The sequence below is a fragment of the Haliotis rubra genome, unplaced genomic scaffold (genome assembly GCF_003918875.1).
Source record: "Haliotis rubra isolate DU_JTF1 unplaced genomic scaffold, ASM391887v1 Scf58, whole genome shotgun sequence".
Taxonomy (NCBI): Eukaryota; Metazoa; Mollusca; class Gastropoda; order Lepetellida; family Haliotidae; genus Haliotis; species Haliotis rubra.
The window spans coordinates 588,184-600,499 of record NW_025767279.1 but is presented as its reverse complement, the minus strand read 5'-3'; the positions used below and the strand labels follow the sequence as shown (position 1 = coordinate 600,499).

Below are 12,316 nucleotides of genomic sequence, written 5' to 3'. Positions count from 1 at the left end.
CTCCTGTTGCTGTATCATGAGCTTGCTCAAGGGCAGTACGTAACTCATGCATTGAAAATAATTCATTGTAGTCTTCTCCATTGTCTGATGTAAAATTTATTCTTTTCTTCTCCTGTTGTTTCTGATGTTTTTGAAACTCAGGGACATAATTGGAGGAAGACGAATGTTTGGCGAGAGTTTCACCAAGCTTATTTGCAATGTCAGTCTGATCAGTTAACAAAGTATCACCATCCTTCAGATGATGTACAGTAGATTTGGAACCTTTACCTTTTATCCTTTGTATCATGTTCCACACCTTTGAAATTGGTGTCCGTGAGTTAATCTTGGAAACATAATGTCGCCAAGACTGACGCTTATTCTGTTTAAAAGCACGTCGAGCCTTGGCACTAGTGATTTTAACATTATTTAAATTATGAACTGTAGGATGTCGGCGAAAGTATTTCTCTGCCTTCTTCCTACACTTCCTGGCCTGTTTGCAATCATCAGTAAACCATGGTTTGCGAATGTGTGGTGTCGCAGAGGACTTAGGAATAGTTTCATCAGCTATTCGATTCAGTCTATCCGAGAACAACTGAATAGGATCTAGAGCATTGACAAAAAGGTCAGATTTCAGTTCGTCAGTACAAAGTGTCTGATATAATGACCAGTTAGCCTTTGTAAAATTTCGCCTTGTTGCAGGAGGATAATCAGTTGGATTTACAGCTGAAAGTATTGTGGGAAAATGGTCACTTCCACACAGGTCATCATGAACTGACCATTCGAATTCGTTATAAATATTTGGGTCTGTGAGTGATAGATCTAGTGCAGAATATGTTCCTGTACCAGGGTGTAAATACGTGGCTGATCCATCATTAAATATGCACAGGTCATTATTAGAAATGAAGTCTTCGAGGATTTTCCCTTTAATGTTAGTATCAGTACTTCCCCACAAAGGGTTATGACCATTAAGATCACCCATGATAATACAGGGTTTGGGAAGCTGGTCGAATAGATCCTGAAGATCAGACTGCTGAAGAGCTGAAGATGGAGAAATGTACAATGAACAAAGAGTGAAGGTTATTTGTAACGAAAGACGGACAGCAACAGCCTGAAGAGGACTTTTAAGGGGGACAGAGCTATGAATCACACCCTGCCTCACCAAAATAGAAGCGCCTCCGGTGGCTTTATCACCTGGAGGTGAAAACGAATGGAATGAATTGTACTGACGAAATTCAAAGTTGTCTGTATTTTTTCAGGTATGTCTCCTGTAAACTAAACACAGATGGCTTAAAATCCTGCGATAATAATTGTAAGATCCTGAAAATTGTTCCTAAGACCCCTGCAATTCCATTGGATTAAGTTCATAAAAATGCTTATGGTGGTTTGACTGGAGATCGAGAATGCAAGGAGTCATCACTCCTACACGTTGTGTGTGAAGAAGCAATCTCCATGTCAAGTGGTTCAAACGAATTTTGAACCAGCACAGGAGGGCTCAAAGAAGGAGAATCTTCCAAATGCTGAAGTGCTCTGTTCTTTTTCCTTAACTTTTTGTTTTCTTTTCTTGAAAGTTGGGTAACACTCTGTGTTGCCTGAGTTGAATTTATATTATCTGGTTGCGTTTCGTCAGTCTGGGAGGCTGATGAACGTTGACAATCGTTTGATGTTAGATCTGTGTCATTCAAGGTTATTTGATCATCAGTCACCCAAGATATAACGGTTTGGCATGCAGTTGAAACTGGTTGAGGTTTATAGACAGGTGTCGGAGAAGGAGAAGAAACTATGGCTGAGTATGTTGGTCCTGTAGAAGATTTAGACTCTGCATTTACTACTTTCTTTGCTTCAAAGTATGATATGTTGTTAGTACATTTGATTTTGAGAACTTTGGCCTCATATACAAACTTTGGGCAAGATTTGGAAGATGCCAGATGATTACCACCACAGTTAGCGCATTGTATGGTATCACTGCAGTCATTACTCTCGTGACTTCCACTGCAGCGAGAGCATACAGATTTGCCTGTGCAAGACCTTGCACCATGTCCAAATTTTTTGGCACTTATAACACCGGAGTGGATTTGGTACATATACCTCCACTCCGATGTTACAGTATCCAGCCTTAATGGATTTCGGAAGCTGTGTCATACCAAACGTGAATAGGTATGTATTTGTTTTTACAATGTTTGAGTCTTGTTTCCTGGTAAAACGCTTCACAGTAGTAACACCTTGGTCCTTTAACTCTGCCACAATCTCGTCTTCATCCATGTCGGATAAACAACGGGACCTGTCTCTCACAATACCTCTGCAAGTGTTCAATGTCTTATGCACTGAGACAACAACCTGTTTATTCACAAACTGCTGTAATCCCAGCAGATTGACAGATTGCTGCCTCCGAACACATTCTACCAAAAGTGAACCATTTCGGAGGCGGGTGACATTCTTTACCTCTCCGCAGACACCTTGGATGCCCTTGGAGACGGCAAAAGGATTGATATTTAACGGACTCCCATCATCAGTTGCAATAACCACAAATCTTGGCCAGGATTCAGTCAATAAAGGGGATACCTCCTCATCAGATGAAGAAGAAAGATGTCTCCGTTTATTTGTTTTAGACGAACCAGAATGCGTGTTTTGAGCCATAGTAAAATAATAAGGTTCGGCAACCCTGCCCCCCACCCGCCATCGAGTGTCAACATGGACGATGTTGCAGTGGAAACCAGACTGCAACACCAGGGTTACAGGGAGGCTATACTCCAGAAACACAGACATGAATAGCTAAGAAATCTAAAAGAATAAATGTCAGGCTGGTTCGGCCCATGACAGTAATCTCAAGAAACTCAGAATTCAGAGATCCATATCACCAGATTGGCCCATGAGCCACCGCCTTCTGGCACAGGACTCTAGGCAATGTAATTTCAGCAAACATTTGAATATTCAAAGTCAAAATGGTCTGAATTGTTCAAAACAGCAAATATTGAAAGCAGTTTCCATGCACAGGGCATGACGTGACCAGCCGATTGATTGAACCGGGCCAGTTCAACCACCCACCCGTCTAGGTGAAGTAAGGGCCAAAGTGGTGTGTTGGGCAAAGGAACACTGTTCCTGGAACCAGTGCCCTCAACCACCAGGATCCCGTCCTCCACCGACACAGGGGCGCAACGCCACGGCGAACAGGTTGGTGGACCAAATATGCTCCAGTGGGTCCACAACTAGGGGGTTGAAGGGCGCTTGGCGTGACCCAGCACCCACCACGAGGAGGTGGCCCTTCATGGAAACTTATTCTAGGGAGGGGGCAGTGTAACAAAAATTCATCTCTGATCTTGGCTTCAAGTACAGAGATAATCAAGCTCACAGCCATCAAAGTGATTCCAGCCAGGATACTAGCCTTATGCTGCATTTTATTAAAGTGACATACCTTTTGTACAGTCTGCATCCAAGCTACAGTTTTAAGTTTAACAGTAATATTCCACACAAGTAACGTCAGTCATGTTTACAGTCGCCATCTTGAATTTTCTGACGTCACGTTTGCGTATCATGTGACCTTACGTCACCTATTAATAGACCTGTCCAGGTTAGCGTCGGGGCGGCAATTTTGACTTTGACAAGCAAGGTACGGTTCCAGGGTTACGTCACAGCTAATTTCTCATTTTTCCATTATAAGACATTTTTATTCAATAACTTTAATTAACTAGGCAATTACTAACACTTGGTCTGCTCTCTAAGTATCTAGTTGTGGATAAGTGATATTTGGGGGGTTATTTTCAACTTTGTTGATATCCGGATTTCGTCTGACAGCTCCGAGAATCCGACAATCTATCCGGATTCATTCCGACGGAATATTCCCGGATCATATGAATCAAGTGTACAGGTTACAGATACAGATACACTCACAGTCACAGTTATCAATCACAAGTCACGAATGATTTATCGCCAGTATGAAATATTACAGTTCACAGTTTATTTAATGTTTGACAGTCGCTGATTGCAGTGTAGGAAAGATAGCCCGTCCCAACGTCCGAGACGGGTGAATTTTGTGGAGGACTGGTTAAAAAAAAATCTGGTCCGTCCTCATGTCGGGTCAGTTTTAGCAAACCAATTACATAATCATAATTATATTATAACCTTTTTGAATATTTGCTGCCAAAAGATAATAGAATAATCAAACAGATAAAATTATCGCAAACGAAATCGATGAGATATGTTTGCTATAAGAACAGAGTTCTCTCCCTTAGCTTCTTGAAACGAGTTTAGTAAACCAAAATGGCGCGACCCTCATCGGTCGGTCTGCTGCTATGACTGAGCGAATATACTCTTTTTTTAGTCAATGTTGAATGTGCAACTGGCAAGGATGCAGATTCAGACTATGACTCTGACTTTTCAGATCTTGATGGAGATGTTGATAACTTGTCTGAAGACTAGTTCTGTCATGTTGTAACCAGATGATTCCACTAGGAGAAATTTAACAGTCCAAGCTCTGTGTGTGCATATTAAATTATAGCTTAAAATAAAAGAAACCAGTTTTAAGTCTTGAAATGGTGTTTTATTTATATTTGGAGGACAGGCTAGATTTGGGCAGGACTGGTAAAAAAAATTGACCAGCCAGTCCTGTGGACAGGCTAGATTTTCTACATCTTTCCTACACTGCTGATTGTCTTCGCGATCCTGGGGGTCCAAGGTCATTCCGACATACTATGTTTGCATTATCAAGTTACAGTCTCTGCGGAGGGTTGCTACCACAGGGGAGTATTTGAATCGTCTACAGTTGAGACATACGTTTTTCACTGCAAGTTATGATTAGGATTTGGCCTCATTCTTACTTGTATCATTTTTTTTTTTAATGACAGCTTTATTGTACAGTTAATTCATTTAACAGCCCAGGGATCTGAATTGAGACTGGCACACAGTATTGCAAGTCTGCTACAGCCACGAGGACACAGGTTGACGAGCATGGTATCCAGCCCCGATGACAGTCCAGATGACAGTCGGTATCGTGTCGAGACCGTGTATTTTCATATTTTGGTGCTTTATAAATAAAATCGTTATTGGAACTTTATCTACTTGTGTGATCCTTCTGCATTTAGCCAGTATCGACGTTCACTATCTGTTAGGTCCTTGTGATATATTTTCACTAAACCTCGTCTCCGAGCTCTGGTATTTATTTTGTCACATTTTGTGACTGGTAGCAGCATCTATATTTTTTTTTTTGTAGTTTGTCTACTAGAATTTATCCACTAGTCCTTGGCCGTTCCGTTACAATATTATGTCGCTGTTTAACTCAACCATAGAAAAATATAGTCGACCGACCAAACGGCATCTTTCGAACAGTTGATCGTCCTTGTACATGTCCATAACATTGAAACGGTGTCTGAAAGTCATCTGAATGTGTAACTTGTCTCTCATAGAACTACGGTGACGAACAAGTTGAATCACATCCCTCATCTTTACTTAGACTTCAGATGTTCCCAAAGATCAAAGACAAAGTTCCCCGATTTATGACACAATTCAGTCAGAAGACTCTTTCACGATCCCGGGGCCTGAGGTTAGTTGCTATACATTGAACACATTTTAAAAGTTTATGTTTACAAGAAAATGGCCTTCTTGTCTTGTACTTTTTAAACATAAAACATATTTATCTAATAGACACTACAGTCCGTGCGCCAAAGAGTTTCCAAATTTTGCTAGCCAGTCGGGCTAGCTATGCCTGAAAGTTACTAGCCCACAAAATAATTCACTAACCCGAAATTTGAACGTAGACACTAAGCAAAACATTACAATAAGGTAAAATGCCATCAAAATCAAATAAGAAAACACGTCTGAATTTCTAAAATATTTTGTTTATGCTCAAATAATTTAAATAAGTCATCATTAAGCTGCTATTATGATGAACGTGTTTTTGGTTTTTGTGTGTTTTTTTCAGGCCATAATATTGCATTTGTTAAGTTTGTGTTATAATTTAACAAGTCGGTGAGAGTTATAAAGTTAACAAGTCAGTCTGGCCAGTGACTGTGGAGATTTACTGGCCCTACGTACTAGCCACGGGCTAGCGGGCTAGTGGCTATTTCGCACATTAAAACAGCAGATATTAGTACTTCATGTAGCTATCCCTTACAGTATGTCCCATTTCACAGGGTTGTGGTTCTTGTGTGGCGCATGGTACCCGACCGTCAGCTGACTTTGTGTACTAGTGTAGCCCTGTGATCAGTTGTTTTCAAAAACGTATACATTGTACAAAACGTGTTACAAATATGGGTTGGCGATAATACCGGTTAACCGGTATGTTGCAATTCGAACTTCATAATACGATATATTGCGGTACACATTTCGCGAACCGGTTCACCCGATACGATCGGCGGTTTCCGTGACCATGATCGGTAATTTTCGCGATGCAGTAAAAATACTAATAACATTTGTATTTCGTTAAATTATTATGCATTAATAGTTTTGAGAATGTTTATTGGTCATATACTTGCATCTGCGTGACTTTTAAACCATATAAATAAAAAAATAGATTGGTACCGGCTCTCATTGTAGGGATAAACAAACCAAAATTGCAGACGCTTTTTCTCGAATCCAAAACTTTTAAGCGAAGCCTTCATTTTGGAAACACATTAAATTCATCTCTTGCACAATCACATCTGAGTCCTGACAATGGCCAGTGGCATTGTTTCAAAAGAAAGAAAACATTAATTTCATTACCTAAACCATGTGTTACACTCTCACAATATATGGCAATACATATTGCAATACGACAACACATATCACAATAAATCGCAATACGAAAATTTTGGCAATACCCAACCCTAGTTACAAACTTCCTCATTTCTGCATACAGTTTGACGAGATTTTATTCCATTCAGATTCAGTTTCTTCTCCATGAAAATACAAAACGTAACGTATATATGCACGAGATCAATATACTGTAGATAGTACAACATAAAAGCTCCACTCAGATTTGTAGGAAATATTTATTTTCTCTTAAGTGATGTCATTCACTTATTGTAGAGAGGGCATAATTACCGAAAACTACATGCATTGCACAAGTCGGTATTTTTTATGTAATATAGTTTCAGTCAAGCAAGACGTCATGACTGTTCAATTACAAACTCACGCAGAACGATAACGGTACTTCTCCAAATCCCCTGACTATTTCCATTGGTTGTAATGGAAGAAAAACAAGCAGTTTGTCTGAATGTTTGTAAAGACTTACTTTACCTGCCACATTTATGCGTCACTTCTTGGACGTCGCGTAACGATAGTGACGTCATACGTACATCAACATGGTGATGCATATTTGGTATTTTCTTTTTGGTGAAGCTTATGAATGAAAATACATATGGTAAATTACCTACCCTTCCCCACTTCTGGTTGTCAAAAATATCCAAACAGGAAATATATATACGAGTTTTAATTTCGAACGTATTTTTAGCGACTGAAAATCAAGTTCCATGCCTATTGGCTGTTGCAGTTATGGTCTAGAAGCCAGACCCTCAAAATGGTGAAAATGTGGTGCAGTTCTGGCGACCAAATGGGATGCGATTTTTCACAATCAGGAATGATTAAGCTTTGATTTTAAACCGGTTGTCATAAACTACCATGTGTGACTACCGCGCAGGGGCCCTTTTAAGGTGCAACATTTCATTTCAGTTATGGTAATATTTTAACCGATAACTGGATCGTTTAATTCAACAACTTTAGTTTGGTGTGACCGATTTCCATCAAATAAGTAGTTTTAGAATGCTCAGAGCATGATTTATAATTGTGGACAATAATAATTATATATTCGTGGTTGCAACAATATTTTGGTAAGGTCAAAGGTTAGTTTGATAGAAAATGCATTTGATGAGAAGAATATGAGATAAACTTGACAAAATATAGGTAATTTTACTACAGATATGGTATTCTAGATTCATCATTGTCATTTGAAGATCATATAAACGTTTGGTTGGCAAAGTATGCATGATAAACCATTACAAGGAAATAAAAGTTGGTACTTTCTATTTAGATCAGTAAAATATTACACAATGCCTGTTCAACAGTAACAGCTCCAGCTCCATGCTTTACAAAGTATCAACAATACCAAATATGTCGAAGATACTTTTGAACTGTCATTAAAATCACACAATATAACAGAAAGCTCTCAAATGTATAATTCTGAAGAAAAACAAAACCAAATCATACATTGAGTATGATAAAAAGAATAAAGAAAAAGAATAATGAATTTGTCCATGTAGTTCCAGATACCTTTCATGCTCATCAAAGAAAGATGAGTAAGTCATGTCGTCATAATGCAAGCAGCATTTCCTTCATATCATTTATTACCTCTTGATCTTACTTGTCAAAGTGCATCCCCAGCTGACGTGTTAGTCAATGTCGCAAAGGTCAAGATCACGGGAACATGTTTCAGGTCCACATCCGCATACAGAAGTACACAATAGGTTCAGCCTCTTACAGCTACATCTTCCTGTACATTGACTCTTACATGCGCAGATATGAAGCTGAAGAAGGCATCCAGGTGCTGGAGGTCCATCAGTAAGGACAGGCTTGCATACATTGCCCCACCCATGCTCATCTGGATCTGGAACAGTCGGGATCCCCTGAAGAGACCGCTTCCAAATACCTGTTTGATAGTTTGCTCTCTTATTATGGAGCTTCAAAGTCGACTGGCATGGTGGCATATTCATACTATTCTTCTGATACTTTTCGATACCTACAGTTCTTAAAGAATTGACAGAACTGCTACTGCTTGATGAAGAATAACAAGATATAATGGATTGTTCACAGTTCTGCACTACCTCATCAGAAACCTCAAACGATTCTCCCAGACTTGTCAAGAGATGTGGATTTTGCTTTAAAGCCATCAAGGCTGTTCTCTTACCAATGCCATAGAAGCTTGAAGATGTATTGCAACCTGTTATTGCGTGCATTCCTGCCAGTGAGGATGCCACTGGCTGACCAAGCAGATCCAAACACATCTTAATGTCAATGTATCGCTTTTTGTTGTCTGATCCAGTTTCACAGAAAAACTGTCCACCAAAGTTTTTGGCAAAGACAATGCAAAGAACTAGCACATCTGTATCTGGACTACTGATGACCACTGTTGAGAAACCTTTATGAAAGGCGTCAGCGGCATGAAATAACATCCTGGTGTCCGCCTCTTTATGTGAACAGAACATGTGCGTTACTACCTCAGGATCCCCAGTAGCCCGAACACAGAAACACTCAAGACCTTTATCTGAGTTGCATCCAGCAACAAGAAGATCCTGTGATTCTCCTAGCTTGGGACCAAAGCATTTCCATGTCTCTGCTAGAAAGTGTTCTACGGCAGATTTATTTTCATGTTGGGAAATGACCTTGTCCCATTGTTTTGGTACCGGAACCAAGGGTCTGATTGCTAGTTTGATACCAGTATTGTCAGTCCGTCTCTTTCGCCCATTTACTTTGATTGACTTTTTCTTGTCATATCTTTCACATACTATGTCAATTCTTTTAGCTCCAGCAGCTCTTGAAAGGAGTGCATGAAATAACTTTAATGCATTTTCTTCAAAATGTTTTCATGACAATGCGATAGATAGGCCAGGAGCATTAGACATGACATTGGAAAAAAATAGTAGAAAGCTGAATTTTTCAGGAAAGCTTCAGAACATCATTCCCATGTACAAGATATAAAGTTCTGCAAATTCTACCTTGTGGCTTTTTCAAGATGGCCGCCAAAATCATTAAAATGATTATGTAAACAGATATTTTGTAAAAAATCATGCCATGTGATATATCAAATGAAAGCTCATCTTACAGGGATTCGATATCATGCCGTGAGTCATTTTCAAAATGGCCGCCAATTTCAAAATGGCCACCATTGTCCTTAAAATAATCAAAATAATCTCACGAAAATATTTCTTTTTGATTAACCATACCTTGTGATATATTAAAAGAAAGCCCTTCTCACAAGGAGTCTAAATATATTATTTTTAACACCGCACATACATAAAACAATTAAATTTGGCATGATAACCACACATTTTATGCTTGTGCTTTTGGTACCAGACGTCAAAGTGGCTACTCATGGTTGGTTAATCAAGACAGCTGTGGTCACCAAATTGATGGTAAATCACTTGTACAATTATCAATGTCATAATTTTTAGTTAGTAGATTTTGAAACTCACTGTAATCTTCACTCTTTGATTGATGTATCAGAAGGTCTTTTTGTCAATCACAACATCTCATTCTTCAATACAGTACATTTTGGCAGGTTGGCAATCCTCGACATCCAGTGCAAAGCGATGTGCACTCAATTCCTGCTCTTCGACAACTGCATGGTCTCCGGCACTCAAACTTGCATCCACAAGATATCATCTTCAAGACTTTCTCTGGAGCAATTGCTCTATCTGTCTCAATAGGAACAAGGGCCCCATCCTTGAATTGCCATCCCAAATCTGTTGGTGAAAGTTGATTCCAGTTTGAAACCTGAAGAGGACACAGAGGCTCGATGAATGGACTTGAAGTACATGTTGTTCGTCCAGTGATGTCGAGTCCACAGCTCCATAGAGTTTAAGCATGAACATCTCTCCAACTTGTGCAATGTCATCATTTGAACTACCAAATTGAAGGAAAACATCCAAGCAATCCCAATTGGGCCTCTCCTGGAATAGAGCAAGAGCTTTCTTTTTCCTGTTATTGCATGAACAAACATCAGATGCTGTCATATATTGGGCATGGTTTTCTGTAAAGATCGATGTCATTTGTGGCTTGTGCAATCAACAAAACCAACAGGTCCGTGTCGTTCCCCATGACAACAACAGGTGATTGGTTGTCTCTGGCCTTGTTAATTGCAGTTGAAGCAATCAAGTAGTCAGCATCAGCAGGGCTCTGTTGCACAGCTAAATCTTCTCTGGCAAGTCTTCCCTTCAATAATGTTATGAAGCGACCTTTGTTCTTGTTGCTCAGAAAACGTTTTGATGAAGTTGTTACTTTCATGATTAAGATGATATGTTCGGCTGAGCAGATTTTGTGGAACACGCACTGCCATATCCATCACACACCACTGAAGATGCTGAACCATAATGTTGAAGCAAAAATGACATAGCTATCACATATCTGGCTGTATGTAGCATCCGTGGGCCAAGGCAAACTTTGTAGCAGGTGGCCACCGTCAATGACATAATGCGCTCCCTTTGGATGGTCATTGTGGACTTGAACTTGTGATTTCAGTTGACTCTTCATATTCTTTCGTATCATCACATGAATAGCATCACAGAGTTAACTTGGACTGGCTCTCCTCTGATGTTGATTTGATTCTTTTCCTCACTGATACTTATCACCTTTTCTTTGCCTTTCAACTTTATGTCAGCAAACATCTGACCTGTCACTGCTGAAGCTGCCTTCATTCCTATAGAAACTGCTTTGCTATGCAGATGAGCGACCCATGCTCTTCATAGGAGAAAGGAGAATGATTTTTCAGCCAATGGAAAAATGTTCCATAGTCCTTGTTGTCTCTCATGATGTTACATAAATGAAGGTCAACATTTTGCTCAGCTGTTTTGCCGTGCACTCCTGTGAACCTCTCTAAAGCATCACATATTGGTATGCACTGAGGCATTGCATGGACCCATTTGGCGAGATATGCTGTCAGTTATACCACGAGCCATGCCTCCACAGATCTTCAGCAGTCGCATCAGATCTTGCTCGATCACTTGGTCAGTGAAGTTGCCACTCCAGAATTTGTCAGTTCTACGGATGGTGAAGTACCCTTGTTCTGTGTAGGCCTTGAACTGATCTGGCGACATAATGTCCTTCAGGTTTTTCATTTCTTCCAGATACAGACGTGCAGATTTGGCAAGATGACCACCAACATGGAATAAGGGAATCATCTTGCTGACAGACAGCAGATGTCGATTCCAGTCTCCTGTGCGCTCCGGGCGAATGAACTGCTGAGTCAATGACACTTGTTCCTAATAGTCTATCCAAAGTCTACCTGTCCTGCTTTTCGATGAGACTTTGATGTTAGTTTTCAACGGTTTCAGCTAGCCGTAGGATATTGTCCTGCTTTTGAGAGTCAAGGGAGCCAATATCGCATTTGCCACCTAACAAACTGCCATGTACGGTACAAAGCTTTTCCGCATTCAAAGAATCAAGAACATCTGTTGATTGCAGTAGGATGGACATGATAGCCGCAGATGACAGCAGATGACTTCGAAGTGCACGGGCATAAGCATGGCTTGTCAGCATGTGGATTACAGAATTATGTGCGTAAACAGTTGCCCAAAGATCTTCCAAGCCGCTTCCACCCATCACATATATAATTGAACCGTTGTATGACATGTATTCATGTAAATGAAACCGTCCTAAT

General features: G+C 40.0%; 1 long non-coding RNA gene across 1 annotated transcript; it reads right to left on the bottom strand.

The window, feature by feature from the left end:
* Window positions 1-5,652: 5,652 nt before the first annotated feature.
* LOC124254725 lies at window positions 5,653-11,993 on the bottom strand. Its single transcript, XR_006892535.1, has 3 exons — window positions 11,983-11,993; window positions 8,578-8,579; window positions 5,653-5,729 (listed from the first exon to the last, which is right to left on the bottom strand). It is a non-coding gene; the product is annotated as an uncharacterized LOC124254725 (long non-coding RNA).
* Between the last annotated feature and the right edge of the window lie 323 nt (window positions 11,994-12,316).